Source organism: Culex pipiens, chromosome 2, assembly GCF_016801865.2.
Source record: "Culex pipiens pallens isolate TS chromosome 2, TS_CPP_V2, whole genome shotgun sequence".
NCBI lineage: Eukaryota > Metazoa > Arthropoda > Insecta > Diptera > Culicidae > Culex > Culex pipiens.
In genome coordinates this window covers 175,363,988-175,387,917 of record NC_068938.1, presented here as the reverse complement: position 1 = coordinate 175,387,917, position 23,930 = coordinate 175,363,988, and the positions used below count along the sequence as shown (strand labels likewise).

Genomic DNA, 23,930 nt, shown 5'->3' with positions numbered 1-23,930 from the left:
ATGGCTTTTATAGGCCTAAGGTAACATGTCATTGAAATCGGCATTTGGCATGGAATTGCTCTATAAGTAAATGGCGGCAAGTTAGTTGATTGCAACATTAATCCATGCACACAACAGTTGCACAACAGATTGGATCGCAAACAATATTATGCATATCCCGCGGGAGCTGATAGCACCCAGACATGACAGCAATTGCACTGCATTAAACGGGCTCTCACTGCTTTGCGCTGATTGCATCTCGAGAACAACACCACGGAGAACATCTCCATGGGAGTTAATCTCTTGCTCTCGTCAACAAATCGCGTCATCAGAAACAGCTATGGGGAAATGTGCACAATGCAACTTCAGGCAGACTTGGAAAATTGATAATAATTCCAGGAATTTAATTTTAATTTTTGCATTTTGGGTCCTTGCAGCTAAAGAAAAACTATAATCAATTATTTGATTCTATCCGTATTTACTGAAGCCCAACTGTGGAACCACCCGTTTAAAGGCAGATTAGCAAAAGTAAAAATAAAAATATTTGTCAGCTAATAACGACAACAGGCACATTCCCGTGCACAGCTAGAGTAGCGGTTATCAGTTAATCCGAGCCACACCGGAACAATCACGTCTACTCCAGTTATTCAACCCGGACTCAGGAATCTTACTCGCGTAGAGCTCTCCCGAAGAGCAGAGGAGGCAGGTCAGGACGTCGTTATCAGAGGTGTGGCTGGCTTGTTGGTCCATGGAACGGAGATAGCGCAAATTATGACGTTAAAGAGGGGCTATCAGCCGGGTGTCATCGGCAGTGTTTGCTGTCAGAACCGTGGAAGAATTACGGTTGAAGAGTTGTGTAACCTGAATAGATGTTGTTAGCCAATGAATTATGATAAATGAATTTGAATTGTAGAAAAAACATCGATTGCATACCAAACACTACGTTTACTAATTGCCATCAATTTTCCTGTTCTTATTATTATTAGGAAAACAGAACTCAAACTGCACTTGAGGTAACAGGTAGACTGAACTCAATTCGATTGTTGGGTCGTTAAACGCAACCTTTTTCAGTAGGTTATGGGTCATTCATAAATATTTTAAATTTTGGATTGTGGGGGAATTTAAAAAAATTCCATGGACCGAAAAAATTGATGAACAATTATTTTCGACAGAATATCTAAAATTTCAAAAAATAAATAAAGAGTTAACGTCATTAACGAATGTCCCCCGGCTCACACTATGTGTTTTGGATGGCAGCCTTGTGATAGCGACGGTTCTTATGACGCTAATCGCCATAAACGAGTGGCCGCCTGCAGCAACGATGCCATAAACAGGCCTCGAGCACACCATAGAGAAGTACCCTTCAATAAGCCATAATTTCCAGATTAATTCCTGGTTTTTCGATTCCTGGTGAGTATCGTGGCTCACTTTTTGGCGGGGGGAAAGTGGTAAAATAAAAACGCTGCGCAAAGAATAAAAGCCGGTCGTTATCCGCCCACTAAACGGTGGATTAATTTAGACAGACGAACTAAACGTAACTTGTTTTTTTGCTCTCAGGGTGGAGGGCTTAAGGTGATAGGAAAACGTTAAGATGCAATTATTCTTCACGAATCGATTTGTGGTGGTGGGAAATACTAGTGGGTGGAAGTGGGTGGCAGTGGGTGGTGGATAACCATTAAAACACTCCCCCGCCTACAACGCTACTTCAAGGAACGATGAAGCGCAAGGCGAACGCACATTAAACGCAATAATGGATTAAATGAACAGCTAAATGGTGCACAATAACCGTACCGATAATCGTAAAGAATGACAATACCAACAAACAAAGTCATGGTTGGGGGAGTGAAAAAGGTGGCCATAGAAAAGCTGATAAAATTTTTCAGGTAAATTTAGTGGAATGCCTAATGAGAGATTATCGATGTAGTTTTTACATTTATTATTTTTTTTAATAAGAAACAAATTTTAAGGTGTTTTTAGACTGAAAAAGTGGCAAAACATTGGAATAGTCGTAAATTTTTCCCATTTTTAGAGGTAAAATTACACATTAGTTTGACATAAAAGACCATTCCCAGATGTAATATTCGTTCCTCTCTGAGCATGGTCTTGTGTGAGAGTCGTCGACATTCGGAGTAGGCCGAGCAATCCACGAAGCAAGCTGCTTGCGAATCATGGTTCGATCGTCATCCGAGTAATGTATTTCAGATCTTTGAACTGAACATCAGTAATGGAAAAATGCTTACTTACTTTACTTACTTTACAAGTGAAAGTGACTGTTTTATTCTCCCCCTTAAAAAAGATCTGAGCTGAGGATGATAAAAAATATTTTGGTTGAAATAAGGTGTTTTTGGGTTATTTTACAAGTTATGGTTGCAGATGGTATCGTGCTATCTTGGTGCAGTGACTGTAAACAATAGATCTTGACAAAGAGTCTAGAAAAAAAAAAACTATTTTAATTCATGCATTCTGATTCAAGATTTTGATGTCAAATTGCCAACCGTGAATGATTTTTTAGGGTCTTTTAGGGTCTTAATGTTGATTTGAAAATGTTAGTATTGTAATTTATAGTAGTTAATGCAACAAGTTGCAAAAAGAGGATTTTTTCAGCACGAGTCGTATATACAACGAGTAATGAAAAAATCAAGTTTTGCAACGAATTTTATACAGCATTTTTTACAATTCCGGAAAACAATATTTAACAGAATTATAGGACAAATATCCATGAATTGAGTCAATGAATCGTTTAAATCAAAAAAATGTTGAAAAGTACAACTTTTGCTAACAAGTGCTGAAAAGTTCTACTTTTCAGCATTTATTTAATTGCTGAAAAGTAGAAATGTTCAGCATTTGTTTGGAACAGGGTTACTATTCGATTCTGTTATTTTTGGTAAAGAAAAGTAGGCTGTTTCGTCGTTCGAGAATGACAGGAAAAGTAAGTAGTATCACGACGCAATTCCAAAAATATTTTTTTCCCATCTAAAATATTTACAAAAAAACATATTTTTAATCTGAAGGATAAAAAATTTCACAATAGATTCACATATTTGCATCGATTTGTACATCGTATTATTGACATTGACAAGAACTTTTAGATTGCAAATTAGATATTACATTTGTAAATGATGCTTATTTTTTTCTTTTTCCTTAGTTTTAGAACATTAATTTTGATTTCAAAAATATGGCAACAGTTTCAAATGAATTTTTAACAGCTAATGCAAAAGAAGATGGAATTTTAATTCTGCACTATGTTTTATTTGTGTGAATGTTCGGAATAAAAAAGTAAAGCTGTTTCTAAAGTGTGGAATAGTATGAAATATCGAATTTAGTTTTTTAGATAAGTCTAGTACAAATATTATTTAAAAAGTTTGTCTCTCGGGTCTGGAGAAGGTCGAGGGAGAGTAAAAAAACTTGATTTCAAGCTTGATTTTACAAAACATCACAAAATGCTTCATTACTATCAAAAATATGCAAAATATCAATGAATTCATAAAAAATATTTATTCCGTAAACTTTTACGTTTTAAACCATATGGGCCCAAAATCAAAGATTTAAAAACATTATTTGATGAATAATGCGAAATAAGCTTTGTACAATTTATTCTGAAAAATTAACAATCGATTTTTCAAGATTTTTCAAATTAAATCTATAATTAGTTTTTATGCCTCTCATTTATCTGAAATTTTGAAGATGGGGCATAAACATGAATTAAAAATTTCAAAGCCTAGATGTGAAAAAAAAATGCGATCAACCAATCACAATATTGTTTTATTTTTTTGCATTTAATTCAATAACACTGATTTTAGCATTTATATTGAAATTGAAACACTTTGGAAAAATCATGTTTCATTTATTATTTTTTAAAAGCTATACAGAATGTGATCTACAAATCCGTGAAAACTATTTAAAAAATGTATTTGTTGTTTACAAGGATCCATGTTGTATTTACTACCTTTAATTTACTAGTTTTTGATATCATCTTTGACATCTTATTGACTATGCTAAAGTTGTTATTTTTAAAGGTATTTTTAAAAATCTTGAGCAGGAATATTTCTGGTTTTCTGGAATATTACTGGTTCATTTAAAAAGGGCGCATGGTTTTTAAATGTTTTTGTATTTCGTAATTTAAAAATTACTGTTTCTTGAACAAACTTGTAGGAAATTGTAGGGCTTTCTGAGAAAATACACTGACAGAAAAATACACGCCACTTTTATAAGGCTTCTGAATTTTTAAGTTTAAAAGATAATATTTAAGGTGATGTCGTGATTTTTTTCGTGCAAATTTTTTGAGGAAATAGCAAGCACCTAAATAAATACAAATATCGTTTACTGAAACTGTTTTTATTTCTTGTTGGAAAAAGCTCAATATTTTCAAAAACAGATTGCAGGAATCGATTCTCCAGACAATTTTACATAAAAATTTCCATATTGACCAATGTGCTATATTCAGTCCTTGTGAAGATTAAAGGAAATTAGACGAGCTTTCAGGTAAAAATATCACGAGGATGAAAAATCAAGTGGGTCACATAGAAATGGCCAAAAATCATCAAAAACCTTATTTTTCAACATTTTTAATATCACTGTATTTTAACTAGGACATAGGACATTGGGCAATATGGAGACTTTTATGTAAAACTGTCTGGAGAATCGATTTCCACTACAACTTTTTGTAAATTTTGACGTTTTGGCGACTTTTGAAATAATCAGTTTTTGATTTACTAAAATTGATTTTTGCATTTTTTTTCAGGAGAGACATACCATCCTGAATTTTTCATGAGTCTTTTTGTAACATTTTAGACTATTTCCTCAAAAAAATTGATAGAAAAATAAACGTGACAAAACCAACGGCTACAAGATACAGTAATTTTTGAATTACGAAATACAAAAACATTTAAAACAATACGCCCTTTTAAAATGTCATTTTCCGGTACAATTGGCTCCATATACACAAAAATGGCTTGTATATGTACCAGAAATATTCCTGATTTGAGCTGGAATTGCTCCATAACAGGTGTTACACCCCCTTCCTTTTTCTCAAAAACATTGCACTGCAATAACAGCCGTGATTGACGTGCATTCCGGTAGATTAGTTTCACGCACCAAAGTGAGAAACCGGTCCCTCGCTCGGCATCTTCTAGGAGGGTGACACATATGGGATGGAGGTGTGGGCTCCGGCGAGGAGATATTGGAAAATATGTCCCAGGACGCGAAGCACGTCTCTTCCAGTCGTCGGGGCGGTACGTGCTCTCTAATTAATCGCTTCAATTATCGTTTAGTATAATTGTTATTTTTCCTAGTGGCCGTCGTCATCGCGTTGTTTAAACGTTGACAGTTTTGTATCTCTCTCCTGGACTAGGAAGTCATTTCTCTGCTACGATACGGCGATTACGTAATTAGACTCTTAAGGGATGAAAAGAATCGTTTTATAGTTCCAGGTATAATGCTGGAATTTTTTTTTGAAAAACAGAATACTTTCGTGTTTTTGCTCATCATTACAATCCTGTAGAGAAGTTGAGATAAAGTTTTACTGTACTTGATTCAATTGCTCGGATTATTTAACCAGTAGAATTTCTCAAATTATTTAAGAAGGCTTAACAAACTCATTTTTTAGTTAAACACTCGGAACAACTCCAAAGAGCAAAAGACTTACAAAAAAGATTCTCTGTTTCCGCCCGGGATCGAACCGGGGGCCTTCCGCGTGTTAGGCGGATGTGATAACCACTACACCACGGAAACAGCTGACAAAAGTGGAAATTTTTCTCAAGTATGACCCCGGTTCGCCACGGTAAAATATTGATGCGGCTTTTTATTTCGCTCGAAATATTCATGGCCGGTCGTTTGTAACCGGAAGAGCATCAACCAACTCCTTTTGCTCTGCCAAAAGATCTCCTCCGGCCAGGACAGTGCAGCAGCATCCTTTTTATTGCCTGGCATCACTTTCGGAGCAGTGCTAAACACCACTGCGGGAACAATTCTAAGAGTAACAGCAGCAGCCCAAGTCCGTGGCCGGGAGAACAATAAATTTGAATTATGCTTTTCATTCATTCATAAAATTATGATTTATGCTATCGCGTGCAGGCGACCAACACAACATGGTCGGTGGTGGCGGCAAAAGTGCGAAAGAAATGCTTTTCTGGAGAAATGAAAAATAGGGTTAATAGGGTTTGCTGATAAAAGTTTTAAATGAGAATGACTACAAAAAATCTGTAAGTGAAAAAAAGAAGAATTTAATTAATGAAAATGCAAATTATTTCATTTTCAGATATGTTGAGTTTAAATTCACAATAATATTAATGACAAAAGCAAACAATTTATTTTAGCTGAATTAAGTTACAATAGATATACAGTAAAAATATTTCTATTCCAATAACTCATCTATTTTCAGCTTATCTGTTCAGGACATAAAATTTCATTTTGAGCGCTACCAGGTAAAAAGCTTACTGTAAAACTGAGAAAAAATACAAGGAAAATCCAATCATTCAAAGATATTTGATATTTTTTTTTAATTTGTGTAATCGTATTATGAGACTCAAAAGTGCATGATGGTGCAGAATCTGATTTGAAAAAATGCGGAATTTAAAATATATGATAATAAGCTGAATTCAATTTCCAATAAAAAATTACTTTACAGAATTTTCGATAAATTGCATGATTTTGGTCAAGGTTAAGGTTATAATTACCTGAAATTTAATAATATTATTTTTTTATATAATTTATGAAGGAATGCCACCCCCGAAAAAAATATTTTTGAAAAGCTGAGAAAATGTTCTACAGTTTGCAAACCAATTTTCAGTTCCTCACTTTAGTATTAAAGCAAATTATATTTGAGAAACAGCAATCAACAAAGTGCCGAAGCTTGAAGCTGAATTAAATTTGCAATCGAAAAGAATTTAACCGATTTTTTGATAAAGTGCACCATTTTGAAGATATAGTCAATTATAGGTTATAATTTTCGGAAATTTAATTTTTTATTTTTTTTTCATATTTTGTGAAAGAAAGTCATTACTGATTTTTTTTAAAGCTTCAGTTTGCTCAGCTAAAACATATATAATTAGACAATTAGTTTCGGAGATACAAAGAATTCCAATTGATGAAATTTGAAGTTTTTTTTTAAATTTGAAGTTTTTCTAATCAACAAGTTTTTCAAAATTTTCAAATTTTATAGACGTTTTTCCAAATTTTTAAGTTTTTAAAAGGCAAAAAGCAAAAATTAAAAATGTAAAACTTAAGGTAAAAGATGATTATTGACTCAATAGAAACCCCATAAAACAGTTTAGTTCATAAATTTGCTCTTATCGTGTTAAAAGAGGTTAATTCTTATAAAATATTTTACGAAATTTTTGATTTAATGATTTAGTAGAGTCTTCTCATTTCCATTGTAACTTGTAAATAGTTCAATCAATATTTTATCTTTTGAAAATTTACGATTAGTTTCCGTTTAGAGGAATATCAATTCAATTCATGTTTATTTCTTATACTAAGCATAATACATTTTGTCTTAATTCTAAACTATTGTAGAATTATAGAGATCCTTTCAGCTACAGTTTAATCAGTAATCATTGGATTAATTTAATGTTACCCTAGTTGGGATATAATGGAAGCTGAAAAATTCAAATTATATTAAAAAAAAATTGTCAAATAAATTATGTGAGGTTTTTTAAATAACATCCACAAAACATAAAAACCAAAACAAATCATAAGTTTATAGAAATGGTATATATTTTTTGTGACTTTTTGAAGCGATAAAACGACTCCGCCATTTAAAATTCAAGGAAAAATCTGCCTTAATAAAAAAAAAGTATAATTAGTTATTATCATTACTTTTCTTAAGGTTTGAATAAGCAATTTAATGTGTTGATATCTTCCCTTCAACTTACTTCAAGTCATAACAAAATGTATGAGGAGTGAAGTGAAGTTTATTATAAACAAATCTGATTTGTCATTAAGTGAATGAAGTCAGAAACAAAAATTGGACAAAATTGATACCTAATTATAATTCGAGCTGAAATTTTAAAGAAAAAAAGTTTAATTCTAACATTTTCAGAAGATCATATCAACTTATGAAAACGATGGCGCAAGGAACCTCAAAATGTCATGTGTTGAAAAAGATAAAGGTTTGACTTCAGTTACCTTAACATCAAAAGATTTTTAATGATAAATATGTGGCTGCCAATGTTTATAAAAAAAACTAAATTTTTGAGTTAAGAAAAAAAATGGCGCAATTTAATAAGCAATAGCAGGGTTTGATAATGATCAAATTGACGGTAATACAATTAAAAGACGTAACATAATATTTCCGACACTGAGAATTGTCATCCATGCGGTGGGCAGATTCAAAACAATAACAGAGAGCATTTGAAAACAGCTTATAAATAATACCAAGAAGAAAGAATAACAACAAAAATGTGATTAGATAAAGTCGTGTGCTGCGCAAAATGTTGACCCAGTTCCTTTCGCACGCCCGGGTTGTTATTTTATTGCATATTAGTTTGCCTTTTTTTTCTCTCTCTCTCTCTCTCTCTCTCTCTCTCTCTGCCTCACTCTTGATTTGACTTCATCGTCACCATATCGCACAAACACACAAAGACACACATTCAAGCGGAAGTCTGTTCGTCCCTAGAACGAAATTAGGAGCGTCTTTGTCGTCGTCATGGACTGAGCTTGTTTACATTGGCCTGAAACTGCGGTTGAGGTGACCCTCAAGTGACTGTGTGTTGGAAAATTTTCAGAAATGTCAGTTGAATCTCAAGATTGTTAGAATAACTTCAATTTATTAAAACTGAAAAAATCAAATTTTACAAGCAGAAATTTATAAAATTGTTGGGAGACGGTGTCAAGAAAGGGTCAATTCGCTCGCAGCTCGACCATTTAACGTTATTTTTGACCCACACCAGAGCCGAGGGGTGTGTTTGAGTAAACGTGCGGAACAGATTACTCGCGCTAGTAGCTGCTACTTGGCAGGAGGAGAAAAGTGCCAGGCTGGTGGGGTACGATGAATGATGGGTTGAGTGTTGTTTTGAAAATCGCACGTTTCGAGGTCATACTTTTTTGATACCACGCACACAATTTGCGAAAGAAAAAAATTAAACATAAAATTAAGACGTAGTAAACAAATTGAGGCCTGGCGCACTGCCGCGTGCCTGTCCAAAGCCTGTGATGTGATGAGTTGTGGTCACAGCAGAGTGAGTGTCAGAAGGGGAGCTAAAAATAGGAACTGCGTGTGAAATTCAAATGATAATAAATTTTCAAGTTATTGCGAACTTTCACTGGTTTTATTTACTGGCGAGCGTGGCTCGCTGAAGGTTGATGACATTGAGCTCAAATATTATTAAGTTCAGCCTATGCAGATGATTTTTTTTTATATTTTTTGATCAAAAAAAAATCACCGAGGATTCAAATAATAATAATTCGTTGTTATGAAAGTCAAGAATTAGGAGACAAAACGAAAATATACATTTTTCGATATAATTAGGCCATTGCAAATTATATTTCTAGTTTCTGTTCACCCCATCCCTTATAAAATGCTTCACAAAATTTGAACAAAATTACTGAAATGTTCAATGGATGGAATCAACTATTGGTTGTAATTGTGGTTTGGTTGAGCGTTTTAGCAGAATGCATTACTTTGAATACAAAGAGACGAGTTGTTCCTTTTAATTCCGCTATATATTTTAATATCTTGACAGATACGTATTTCGTCTCCTCGAGAACAGAATACTGATGAAGTCTGAAAGTAGTAAAAAAATATATATAATAATATATATAAATATATAGCGGAATTAAAAGGAACAACTCGTCTCTTTGTATTCAAAGTATTGGTTGTAAACTATTTCAAATACATTGTTAACATTTATTTTTGCAATTTTCACCAAATAGGGCACTTTAAGACTTCTTGCCAATTTTTAATTTTTAGACCAGAGACGAGACAGGAAAATGAAATAAAACTGTAAGAATTCTCATAATTTCATTGATACTTTGCAACTTCTTTATATTGGGATGACTGTAATAATGTATTACGTATTTTGTGATACTTTTTGCTGTAGAATATTTAAATGGGCTTGAAGTTAAACTTTTTTTATTGTTTGCCAAAGGGAGCCTGAAAAATTTGATAAAATTTGAACCAGTCTCCTAAATAAAGTTTTTGTAGAGTGTGTCACCGGTCATATCACTTTAAAACTTAGAACATTATTTGCACTGGACTTATTTACAATTATATTGAAATTTGAAGTTTGAGACCACAGATCTGAAAAAAACGTAAAACTGCAAAAAACTTTTTTTATATAAAATAAATAAATCTTTGATATTTGAAATTTATGAATAACTGTTATCAAAACACTTCATGCTTCACTGTTTTATTATTTGGCATGATTTTAGAATTTGACATTTGTATATTTTTATTTCAATTTCAGTACTCGAACCTCCCTCGATATTGATTAGGGCTTCGAATTAGAAAGTTCAAATCAATGTGTGTAATCGGTACAATGAAAAATATAATGATAATATTACATTTGGGTAATCCTCGGCCAACCCACGCGAATTCGGAAAAAGTTCCCCCGACCCCTCTTCGATTATCGTGAAACTATGCTCTTAGGGATAATTTTGGTCCCTGATCACGAATCCATTTTTCGATATCTCGTGACTTTTTTCTCACAAAAACTCAGTTTCCCAAAATACGTATTTTTTTTTAATTTTCAAGATTTTTTGATATGTTTTAGGGGACAAAAACCCGCAACTTTTGAGCAATAGAGAAACATGATAAAAAAAACCTGTCGCTGAGTTATGAATTATTTGTCCATATAAGTCATTCAATAGGATGAACTGTTTCAATGAACGAATGAACACGCGAGAGGTTTTTACTCTCGCAAAATAGTACTTTCCTCATGTTTCGTTTCGGGATCCCCTCGGTCTTGAACTTTGGGTGTAGTTGATGAGATATCGACATTAGAAAATGGTGTGGGTGAGACTTAGAAAAATTCAAATTTTGTGTTTCTTTTTCTTAAAGTGGCTGTATCTCAGCAACCAGAGGTCCAATCTTCAATGTCTCTTAGACAATTTTATAGTAAATTTGCTGAACTTAAAAAAAATCTCGAAAAACTGCAAATATTTCGCTAAAATCAAACTTTCGGTGGCTTAATCAAAAAATCTTTTGGATTGGAAATTCAATTTTACATAAAAAAAATGAGGTCATTTTTTCTTTTTGCTATAAAATTTCGATTTTTTCCAAAAATCACATTTTTTCAAAAAATCATAATTCAGCGGCAGATTTTTTGACCATGTTTCTCTATAGCTCAAAAGTTGCGGATTTTTGTCCCCTAAAACATATTAAAAAATCTCTAAATTATGTGTATTTTGGGAAATTGAGTTTTTGTAGAGAAAATAGTTGAATTAAAAAATCTGCTGAATATTTTTTCCCGTTTACCTTTTTTTCTCAATAGCCGTCAACAATACCTACAACTTTTCTAAAGACACCAAATTGATCAAAAAATTCACTCAAAAGTTTCAACTGTTTAAATATTTTTGTACAATTTTTGTATGAACAGCAGCCAAAATTGTATGGAGACTTGTATGGATGAACCAATAACACAAAGTAGCTTCTTTTTCCATAGGGAAAGGCCCCCCATTTTAAAGCCAATTCAAATAATAAAAATAAATTATCGAAATCGGCCGATAACGTAGAGAGTTGCTCAAATTCTTTCATAAACTGAACAAGATAAATGCAAATTGAAATTTATAAAATTAAACATTAAATCATGAAACATCAGAAGTAAACTTATTCGTAAAGCAAAAGTTCAAAATGAATTTAATAACAAAAACATATGAATGAAAAAAGGAGTTTTTTTTCAAAAAATCGACGTTTTGAAATAAATTTCAGAATAAATTCTGCTATATTAATTTGAGCAAATTCCATTTACTTTTTAAGGTCTAACATTGTTATATTTTTGCTGTTGGCTTTTTTCTTATTTAGTGCAAATTTTTCTCCATTATTTAACTTTTTAGGTTTAAATATTTGTTTGCCCTTTTATACAGTGTAAACTAACAGGATATCGTTTCAATAAAATTCCAATTACAATTAATATGATTTTGTTTTTCAATGCTGCTACTACTTCAACACAGGCAAGAATAACTTTACATTTAAATTCAAAATGGAATTAAACGTTAACATCATAAACTGAAATCAAAAGGGTATTAATTCAAAAGATGCCATCAAATTACACTGACCTACAAAAAATGACAAAATGACTGCGCAGGCTCAACTCGATTTTTCAAATTTTTCAAAAATAGTTTGTCTGGGCCGAATGGTTTCTTTCAGAAGTTTGCATGGAGAATTAGGGCGGTTCGTCGCTCTTGCATACAACCCAAAAAATGTATGCAATATGTAGGAGAACCTAACCGCACTAATTCTTCATTCAAACTTTGAAGAAAAACCATTCGGCCCAGACAAACTATTTTTGAAAAATTCTAAATCCACGTGATTCAGAGGACCCCAAAGTTCATGCTTCCCCTCGAGTTGAGTCTGTGCAGAAATTGTGTTGGTCGGTGGTATCAATAAAAATGTCAAATAATTGAGAAAAATAAAATTCTCTGCTACACGAGCCATCCTTTTGCACCCTGTAAACACTGACCACTTCAAACGTCAGACGGCTGTGATGACACCAAACAAGCTGAATTACACCCGATACTGTTTTGTAAACAATGACTTCATCAGCAAGCCGCCGCCGTTGGAAAGTGCATTCTAATTTTATTTGCCATGGCAAGAATTTCGTTTGCACATTCTTCACAGCATTGCAAAGAGCTTGCAATTGACGGTCCACAATTGGATGGAAAGCAAGGGGGGGGGGGGATTGTGTTTGACAGATCTGCTAGCTCGTGTACGCTAAATTATAATAAACTTTTTGTTGTGTGATGAATTTGTTAACAAATAAAGCGACACGTGTGGGGGGTGTGGGGTCAAATGGGCAATACTCTGAAACTTGGATAATCTATTTTAAAGAAAGGATAAAATAATTAATCTTTATTGGTCAGTGTTGCCAGATTTTTTGTTGGCAAGCAGTTGCCCCGTCCATTTGATTGCACGTTTTCACATAAATTTCACGGCCCATCAGCGCCTTTCCCCCCTCGGGGCCGGTTGGGTCCCGGGTTTCACAAATCGGAACGCAAACAAGTCCTTCATTCGAGTAAATGAAATATAAATTTTTCAACCCCGCGATCAAGTGTTTGAAGTAAATAAAACGCTCATCAAGCAGCGGCAGCAGCACGGCCAGACTTGTTGACTCTGTTGACTCTCTGTGTTGGGTGCAACTTTTAAATATAGCAAACTGCAAACACTCTTGCCAGCCCTTCTGCACTTGCACTTGCCACCGATTCGGCGAATTTTGGGTCACCAAAGTCACACATTCTGAAGCGGGGCGTTGTTTTGTTCTATTTGGGAACACTGTTTCATGTTTGTACCAGGCTCTTCTCGTCAAGATGTTGGCAAATTTTCGCAAATTGTGTGTGTGTCCTCGAAAAATAATGAAAAAAAAACAAAGAGGGAAACGAAAAAATAAACAGTCAACAAATTTGACACAGCTTGTTTGCACCCGGGGGTAAATATTTTCCCCAATCAAGTGGATTGACACAGGTTTGGACCGGATGAAAAAAGAAAAACATTCGCCGGGGTCAATGGCCTTGGTAAGGCCGGTCTTATCATGCTTGATGGATGAGCTAACGAAAAATGAAAAGTGAAAAAAGAGGGAAAAAATACAGGCATTTTCTTTTTCTATTTTTCTTTGACATTTCTTGAGTTCAATGAAAATAATCTAAAGGTCATTAACACTCTGATCGTATAGAACCGGATCGAAATTGAACCACCGTAGGAGATTCGTACAGGTCCTAAATGCATATTTTAGCGTAGGGACCATCCATAAACCACGTGGACAGTTTATTGAGAATCTGTTAACCCCCCCCCCCCCCCCTGATGGACAATTGTCCATACAAAAAAAAACATTTTGTATGGATCGTGGGCAATCGCCATACCCCCCCCCCCCCCTAAATTGTCCACGTGGTTTATGGATGGCCCGTATCAAAAATCAACATTAAATCGGATGGATGACAAAAGTATGAAGGACATATTGTCGAATGGACAATAGGATGAAAGTGGACAAAAGGTCGAATGGACAAAACATCATAAGGACAAAAGGTAGAATGTGAAAATGTTAAACAAATAATAATTATTATAAACTGTCAAAATATTCTTGAAAACATTAATCTGTTTTTTTCTGTAAGTTTATCCTTTCATTTAGCTATGCTATTTTTTTTCTTCAAACTAAACAGAATAACTTCCAAACCATATTTTGAGAAGATTTCCAATCCCCAAAAAAATATAAGTTTATGTAATAATATTGTGAGTTATACCATCATTCAAACATGAGCACTTCCTTAAAAAAATGGACTTCTGAATATATATATTGTTTTTCGATCATCCTATTTATGACTGTCGTAGTATTTTTGTGTTTTTCTCAATCTTTCGAATATTTGCGGTTCTTACAAAAAAAAAAAGTTCGACTTCTGAAATATTTTGGACAAACAACCTATTCTTGATTGTCACAACATTTTGTAAGATTTTCCATTCTTGCAGTTCTTAAAAAAATCAACTTCTATTTTTTTATTTTTTTGTAAGCAACCTTTGACTGTCGTAATGTTTTTTTGTAAATTTTCCATTTCTTTAAAATACCAAGCAACCGTTTCTTGTTTGTCGTAATATTGTTGAGTTTTTCCATTCTTTTAAACATGAGCAGTTCTTTGAAAAGAAAGTCAACTTCTATAAAATTTCTTAATTTTTTTTATTGAGCAGCCTGTTCTTGATTGCCCTAGTGTTTTTTGTAAAATTTTCCATTTTTTTCATTATTGCAGTTCGTTGAAGATAAAACAAATAAAATAGTAAAGAAGTTGACTTTTTTCAAAGAACTGCTCATGTTTAAAAGAATGGAAAAACTTACAAAATATTACGTCGCCTTCTATATATTTTTTAAAGTATTTTTTATTAAACAACCTGTTCGTGACTGTCTGAATGTTTTTGTAAGTTTTTCATTTTTTTTTCAAATACGAGCTGTTTTGCCAATTTCCATTTTTTCAAATACGAGCAGTTTATTAAAAAAAAGAATTTTAATGTTTTTTTTTTTATTTTGTTTTAGGCCTGTTCTTGACTGGTGTAATATTTTTGTTCACTTCTCCATTCTTTCAAATATTAGCGGTTCCTTAAAAAATACTACTTCGAACATATTTTGTAAGTTTTTATATTATTTTAAAAAAATGGTTGGAATATTTTAGTCCCTTTTCCCATTCTTTCAAATATAAACAGTTCTGAAAAAATAAAAATCAAATATAAACAGTTCTGAAAAAATAAAAATCCTGAAAAAATAAAAATTGATGCAAGTTTTCTATCCTATCCTTTTCTTTATGATCACATTAGATCCTTAAAAAAATCTGACTTCAAAAATATAGCTTTATAATAAAAAAACCTCACCTTTTCAAAAGGTTTCCAACAAACCGGGGCACGTTTTATTTGAAGAATGTAGAAGTGAAATTATTGAAAACCGTTCAAAACAGCTTCTTTTCAATATTCATATTTATTTTCGACCTTTTGCCCATTCGACCTTTTGGCTTCCAATCTTTTGTCAATTCGACCTTATGTTTTTCGACCTTTTGTTATAAGTTCCATTAAATTGAATTCAACATTCTATAGCTTACATTTTTCAAACGAACAAAAGTGAAGTGAAACATTTTCACATAAAAAGCATTATAAGCTTGAGCCATTCCAAGAGATTTCCAGCATTTATTTTTAAGAAGTCTTTCCAGTTCCTTGATTGATAAATAAGCACAGTTAACGTCAAAATTAAACTAAATCGTGAAATTTGCCTTCTGTGGGAAAATTTCTCTGAAGATCAATATCACAAATCATATCATATCTTGCTTCTCATATTCAGTGTATGAAAGTAATAAAAGCTAGATGTTTTATAAATTCTAAGTTTATCGAGAGTTTATTAATCAATTTCATATGCTTAAGCTCCTACTCACAAAACTATTTCTCCATTAAGTATCAAGAAGATAATATTTAAACATCAACTCTAAATTGATTACTTATAAAAAAGTCCAGAAATTGACTACAGCATTTCAAATTTCATAACCAGTGCTTGCGAAATTTCGACTTCACAGAAAAAAATGAATTTTGGAATGTTGAAAATTTGGTAGGTTGAATATTACCTCATTTTTCAGTAACATTACATAAAAAATGTGTAAAAATGTGAACCTGAAGAATATTCATCAGAAACTGATGAAAATTGATCATTTTCACATGTGATATTACACATATTTTTGCCACAAAATCTGTCGCCATTTCAAGATGAATATTACCATCATTTTATTTTCTGTACACTATACATGTTTGGGTATCAAAATTGTCGTTATTGAAAGACGCAACTTTTGGTACCCAAAAATGTATAGGTCATCGTTGAAATTTTTATTGCAGTTTTAGTGTAAATAGTTGATTTTTTGCCGATTTTGTCATTATCCTGTTTTTGTGCGTGGCGCGTCGAAAAACTCTATTTTAATTTTGAAAAAAAATCATATCTCGGAAACGTACGGTTCGTCATCGATAATTTTTTTTATATGTTAGTTTAATTTTTCCGAGGATTCCGGTAAAAATATTTTCAGACAAAGGCTCTTTGGTCCAGACACGGTCAAAACGGCATTTCAAAGTTTTCAAACGCCTTTTTCAAATGTAAAGCTAGATTTTTGAAACTTCTTATAATTTTTCTCAAATAGCCAAACTAATCACCTTTTTTGCGTCTAAGACAGCTAAAATCGGATGAAATGACGCGGAAATATGATTTTTTGAAAAAGTGGTTTTTGCGAAAAATTACGAAAATTGCCATTTATCAAACCACTCTAGCACGATGTAGGTCTCCCTAATGGCCAAACAAAAAAATACGGGTCTAATAATGTTGGCCAAGGAACCCCCAGAAAGAACTTTTTTTCGGTTTAGGCCCTTTTCAAATAGAATTGCTGATATATAAAAATCGAAAATAAATCAGTGTGAAAACAATTTATAACGATTTCATTTCAATTGACGTGATCTACAATTAATACTTTCTCTGAAAGTCACCTTTTAAGAAAAATTACAAGAAAAGGGTCTACTTATCCTCCTGTTTCAATTTGAGCACTCTAATGAAAGTGGTTTTTCAAGTTTGTACCTTCTCAGAAGAAAACTTTTTATGCTGGTTGATAATCACTGTGAATCACCAGATAAGTCTGAAAATGTATCATGAGTTGTTGCAAATGTTCAGTTAGCATTTATAAAATATTTCATTTGAAAGAACCAGAGATAGTTCTTTTCTTCACTGCAAAAAATGCTTGTACCATTTTTTGCAAGAACAATTCAAATGAGATAATTTCCTGGAATGTGAAATTTTTCCCATTACCCTCCTCCTGAAAAGGATGCAAAGAGATGAGTCCAAAGGAAATCACCTGCTTCTCGGTGGGACTCGTGTAAACGGCAGGAGAAGTTTTTACAGAAGAAAATACTCCCTGAGGCGGAAATCCGCTTTCCAACTTTGGTACTGTGCTGGTGTGTCTCTTACGAACGACGCTCTGTGTGGGGACCAGCATTTTAAGGTACACTTAATCGAATTTGTACTGAATCATAAGGGTACGTACCCATTACCACCCCGTCCTCAGAAGAAAGTTGTTACCTTGAGGTTAATGCACAGTAAGTAAAGTCAATTTTTGTCTTGCATTTTTCACAAATATCTGATTATTTTAAGAAATTTGAAATGAAAAATGATCTGAAAGTAATTAACCATTAAACTAATTTTCCAGATTTTTCCATCGTCACCGTCGTCGTCACTCTCCGCTCAGCTGCACACGAGATAAAAACCGAAAATTGCTACCCAAACTCCAGGTCTCCGGCAACCAGCAACATCACATCATCCATCTTCCCGTTGTCATGAGCAGAATGAACCGCATAAAATATGAGTCTTTCGTCGAAGCGACATTTTAATAATAAATAAAAATACAATTTATGCGATTTTTTTAAGCCCCAATTTAAAACATCGCATTTGATGGAACATTTTTTCTCTTCTCTGCCCCATTCCACTTTTAAATTTCCTTCATTCTTTTTGGATTGTCCTTCCCTTTCTGAGATGGCAGCTGAGATTTCCCAACGACGACATGCGAAGACAGCATCCTGCGCCAAAATGAAAAGAACAAAATGCTGGCTCACTTTTTTCTTCTCCTTACATTTTTCCCAGCAGAAGAGTCCCGTGATTTGAGCTTTCATTTTCATTAGAGCATGGTGTCTGCCAGGATTCAGACTGAGTGTGTGTGTACACGATATTTTTGTGTGTGGTTGCTTCCAACGGGAAATGAAAAGCCTCATCCTTCAAGAATGATTTTGGCTCTTTCCTTGTCTTGTTTTATTTCGTAGCAGTTTCCGGCGTAAAGGCTGGTATTAGGGTAGTCTTCTGATATTTTTTGTGTGAAAATTCCTTCATTATATCGTTGTATTTATCCAACAAACAAATCTTATGTTTCACTAAAACAAAATCTTTCGTGGAATTTTAAAAGTTATTAACTTTCCCAAAAAAAAGTTTAAAAAATTTAAATTACAGGCCACGATTTTAACATTCTAATGCAAAAAATGTTTCAAATTGCAGAATAAATCTGTCCAGTTGTTTAGCAATCATATGTTTCCAAAATTTCAAAGCATTAAAAAAAAATATTTTTGCAAAAAAAAAAATTTGCGGTGCTTTACATTCTATTTTCATTAAACTCCAAAATATTTTTAAACGATCTCAATCATACTTAATATGATTATCAATACAAAAAAAAGTAATTTTAGATTGTTTTCAGTTGATTAGACTAATATTGAAATTTTCAAGATCTCTGAAAAAAAAATTTTTGCCCCCTGATTTTTCGGACCAATTTTGAAGGGGTGGGGGTGACATAAACTTTGAAAAATATTTGCAACGGCCTAATCTAAAAGATGTTTTTTTTTTTTCTAAATGAATCAAAATCGGAGTTCAGGTAATTTCATCGCAATTTTAAAGCAACGCCCTTTTCAAATTAATTCTGACTTTTTCACTTATCAGAAAATGCTCTAAAATATTCGATACCATCCATCTAAAATGCACATTTTTAATAAAACATGAATTGAAGAAATCTGGCAGAAGAGATGAAAAACGGATCTAAAGACAATCGTTTAGTGTCAAAAACAAAGACTGAATTGCGTGCTGTTTTCTTAAGCTATCAAAAAAATGAAAAGTTGTGACCTATCATCGAATGACTCTTTGATCGTTTATAATACTAACTCAGTTATTACTGAGCGTATTTCAAAGTGCAGAAATAATATGATTATTTTAAGGTTATCACGTTTGAAAAAAATCAAATTGAACATTTCAAGGGTTGGACGAGCTTTCCGATAAAAATATTTACGAGACTGAAAAACCAAGTCTGTCATATAGAAAATGCCAAAAACCACCAAAAATCCTGTTTTTTCAACATTTTTATTTTTAAAACCGCTGTTTCTTCACAAGAATTGGACATAGGACAATATGGAGACTTTAATGTAAAATTATCTGGGGAATCGATTCCCACTACCGGTTTTTAAAAATTTTGACGTTTAGACCATTTTTCAAAAAAAACAGTTTTAGTAAATGATTTTTGTATTTTTTTAGGAGAGACATACCATCCTGCATTTTTCGTCAGTCTTTTGGTAACATCTTAGAGTATTTCCTCAAAAATTTTGAGCGAAAAAAAATCGTGACATCACCTTAAAATTAAACTCTTAAACTTAAAAATTGAAAAATGGCATAAAAGTGGCGTGTATTTTTATTTCAGTGTATTTTTATCAGAAAGCCCGTCCAATTTCCTACAAGTTTGTCTTTGACCACTTTTTGATACAATGCAACGGCTTCGAGATACAGTAATTTTTAAATTGCAAAATACTAAAATATTTAAATATCTTACGCCCTTCTCAACTGTTATTCTCGAGTACTATTGGCTCCATATACACAAAAATGACTTATATAGGCCTAGGATAACATGTCTACAAAGTTTCATTGAAATCGGAGAGGGTCGGGTACAAAAGTAACAGAAAAAATCCTGATTTGAGCTGGAATTGCTCTATGGTCAAAACTATCACTTTGATAAAACCAAAATTACGATAACTCGAGATTATTTCATGTTTTTCAAATGTTTTTAATATTTCAGTTCAAAATTATGAGTGCTTACAGTAAAATTTCAACCTTGATTCAAATTTACTTACTAATGTTTAAAAAAGGTCAAATTTATTGTTCTTAGAGGGAGAATCTTGTCGGTTCGTGTAATGAGCGAATAACTTAAAATTCAATAAGTTTAGGTTTAAGAGTGTTATCAAAAAATGTGTCAACATTTCTTTTAAATATGGCCGTTGCAAATATTTTTCAAAGTTAATGTCGCCCCCCCGCTCCCTTCAAAATTGGTCTGAAAAATCAGGGGGCAAAAAAAGTATTTTTCCAAAAAAAAATAAATTTTTCCATGAAAACAGAAGTCTATTCAACTGAAAACAATCTAAAATGCATTTTTCATATTTATCATGTTTGAGCTTGTTTAAAAATGTATTGATTTTAATGAAATTCCAATGTACAGCACCGCAAAAAATATATTTTTCGCAAAAAATAAAATATTTGTGAATACTTAGATATTTTGGAAAAACGTATTATTTATTTTATTTTTTTGTTTTGTTTAGGGGACTTAAAAAGACATCTTTAATGTTAATGTTTAGGTAGGTGCACAATCTGGTACTGAAGACATGGAATTTAATAAAAGTGATTGCAGTGGACAAAATAAAAAAAGTCAAACAAAATTTCAAAACTTATTTAAAGATGCTAAATCAAATAACACTAGAAAATAAATTTAAACATACAGTGCATGGTTTATTAGTTGAAGGCATTTCGAGGCATTTTTTTTGCTATTAGAAATACTTAATAAAGAAAAAAAAAACCCCTGCAAAAATCGTATTCCCTACTAAGTCCTATTTTTTCAACTTTCGATCACTCGGAAACTATTGATCAAATTTTCTCTGAATAAAAATCTTTGAAAATATTAAAATTTTGCGAATCAATTGAAAATGCCAAAAATAAGTGTTTTTATTCCTTTTAAACGGATTCTTATTACCAAAGGAGACATTCCAAGTGCTAGAACTGCATTTTATTATTTATTTAGTTTTATTCTTCAGGAATCTTTGATTTAATCTTAATAGATATGTTGTTGTTTAAAATTATGCAGTTTTTTATTTGTGTAATTTTTTTCAAAAATTTCGTTCACATTTACATATAAAAAGTTAAAACTCATTGTTTCATAAAATTGTTGATTGCTTGAGAATAAAAAAAAATTTTTTTACAAAACTCAAAAATACCCTCTCACCCACCCTATTCCCCAATGAGACAGTCAAAGAAAACCGCCCTTTCCGCTTCTCCCCCGCAAAAAGATAACGTGACACGACAGGCAAAAAAGAAGGAAATATGACGAGTTCGTTTCGTCGTTCTCGTTCATTCACCCGTCCTTCTTCTTTTTGCTCCCCCCTCCCCCCCCCCCTGCTCAAAATCTTTGTCTTCTTCTTCCGGTGCGCGGATTTTCAGATTTTCTTTTCCCGACTCGAGCTAATTTTCTTCGGTTCCGCTTTCGCTTTCCTCCGCCATTTATTGCCAAGGGGGGTGGGTTTTCCAGCATAAAAATGATGTTTTTCACTGTCAGGGAAGAATTGTGGGGGTGGGTGGGTATGCAGTGCTCGATTAAATCGCATAAAACTTTAATCGCTTTTCAAACTCAGCTGTCACATCATTATTTTGATGAGAGTTTTAGTGGAAGATCATTTAGCTGAGATAAAATTAGCTTTGTTTTGTCTGTTTGGATGAGTTTTCTTTGTTTAGATAGTAAAAATGTCATTTATCAATTGATGGGTTTCATTAGAGTTTAGCATTTACATACTCTCTTCTGTTTAGCTGTTCTGATGTTCAAATGTCAGTCGTGATTTGAAACTTATGAAATTCGGGTCATTAATTTTTGATCATAAACTCAAATTTTGAACTGGAAAAAATGATTTTTTTGTGTAAATTATGAAATGATCAAATTGTTCAAAAATTGATATTATTTATGTTTCCACAAAACTTTACCTAGTACAAGAATCCGTCAACTACACAGAATGACTTTATCGACCTTAAAAAATGATTTTGTTTCCGCCCGGGATCGAACCGGGGGCCTTCCGCGTGTTAGGCGGATGTGATAACCACTACACCACGGAAACAACTGATATAAAATGTGTTTTTGAACATTGAGTTGCAATGATTTCAATACCTTCAACTTGATTTGATTCATGTTTTAAAGTATTCATATTACTTAAACATGCAGTTCAGTAAGTATTAAGTTGCGCTGGGAATAAGTCAACAGAAATAAACCTTGATTAGGCGCAGGCCCGCGTCCTCGCACCACCTAAAACTCACAGTAAAGCTTATGTAAATTTAATCAGATTCAGCGCAAACCACGAAGTAAAGAGTATCGGATTTGAATATTTCATTGCAAGCTGGGTTGACATTTCCGGTGCACGGAGCGTGTAATCTGTGTTTTGCGGGACTTTGACACTGCTATTGCCCGCCAGAAAATCTCCCACGGCTCCAACCTCTGACACGTGCTTCTTCTGCTTGCCACGGATGCGACCGGCTCAGGGATTATAAATATGTAGTACCGTGGCGCGCAATATCGCGGCCAGGTTGACCCTTTGTAGCTAAATTGTAGCACCACGCCACACGGCTTCTCTAGTCAAGTAGCAGAGCTACATCTCGCGAGAGATTAGTAAACAAGTAGCTTCGACAGGAACATACAGAATAGGGACGTGGCGTTACATCGTGCTGCCACCTGGTTTTTTAAAGCGCAAGAGTGGAAAAGTGCTGAGTCATCGTCTAAAAATAGACGGCGTCCTATCTCGCCCAGCAAAATGAAGTCGATAAAGTAGTCGGTTTCGATGAGAAAAAGTGGAAAACGTGGTCTAAAAATAGCGACGCCATCCCCCTATACTTGAGGTGGAACGTTTGGCGCTGGTTGGGGGGTGGTAAGGGGTTAAGTGGACATCTTATAGACAACGTTTAAAAAAGTGATTTTTATTCATCAAAAAAACACAAAAAATGCCCTTAAAAAATATTCGTGAATATTGACAAAATGTGATTTTAATTCAATGAATGATTTCTTTTCGAAAAAAATGTACAAAAATATCATCAAAAAAAAGTTATGTGAAATCTTTTTCAAATATTTACATTTATCTGGGACGACGAATCAGAGCATATAAGTGTATTGGGACGGCTGTTTTAGAAATCATTACACCCAGAGAAAAATGGCCTCGAATCGAGAGAATCGTGGTACCATTCACGGACGCAGAGAACATAGCTCGAGAAAGGCGAGAGAATTATTCCCTTGAGGTTCATTTGCAATAAATAGTTCATCCGTCAAAACAAAAAAAAAACCAAAAATGTCGACGACGGGAATCGAACCAAAGACATTTGACAGAGATGACAAAGAAAAACAAGATTAATTATCATCTTCTTTAAGAATCGCGATAAATCGTGATGGTTACAAGCAAACCCCTTATTTAAAATCACAAATTTTGTTTTGTCTACTTTACAACTTTTATTAGAACATTTTAACACTTTTAACAAATAATACTGCAATATTTAAAAAAAAAAAACAAAATTTTGAAATAAATGATTTTATGAATGAAAAATGAACTTTCTAGATTAGGGTAGAGTAGTCATCAATGAGACACGGGGAACAATGATAAAATGGCTCTCAAAAGTCGTGGTTTCAATCAATCAGGCTCATATTTGGGGGAAAGGTGTATCTACTGGATATACGTCTGCCATAAAAGTGGCTTTGGTTATGGACGCTCCCTT

The 23,930-nt window shown here is 33.2% G+C and overlaps 2 non-coding genes across 2 annotated transcripts; both read right to left on the bottom strand.

Moving 5' to 3' along the window:
- Positions 1-5,636: 5,636 nt before the first annotated feature.
- On the bottom strand, positions 5,637-5,709 carry Trnav-aac (transfer RNA valine (anticodon AAC)). Its single transcript has one exon. It is a non-coding gene; the product is annotated as a tRNA-Val (tRNA).
- Positions 5,710-22,221: 16,512 nt separating this feature from the next.
- Trnav-aac (transfer RNA valine (anticodon AAC)) lies at positions 22,222-22,294 on the bottom strand. Its single transcript has one exon. It is a non-coding gene; the product is annotated as a tRNA-Val (tRNA).
- Positions 22,295-23,930: the final 1,636 nt, after the last annotated feature.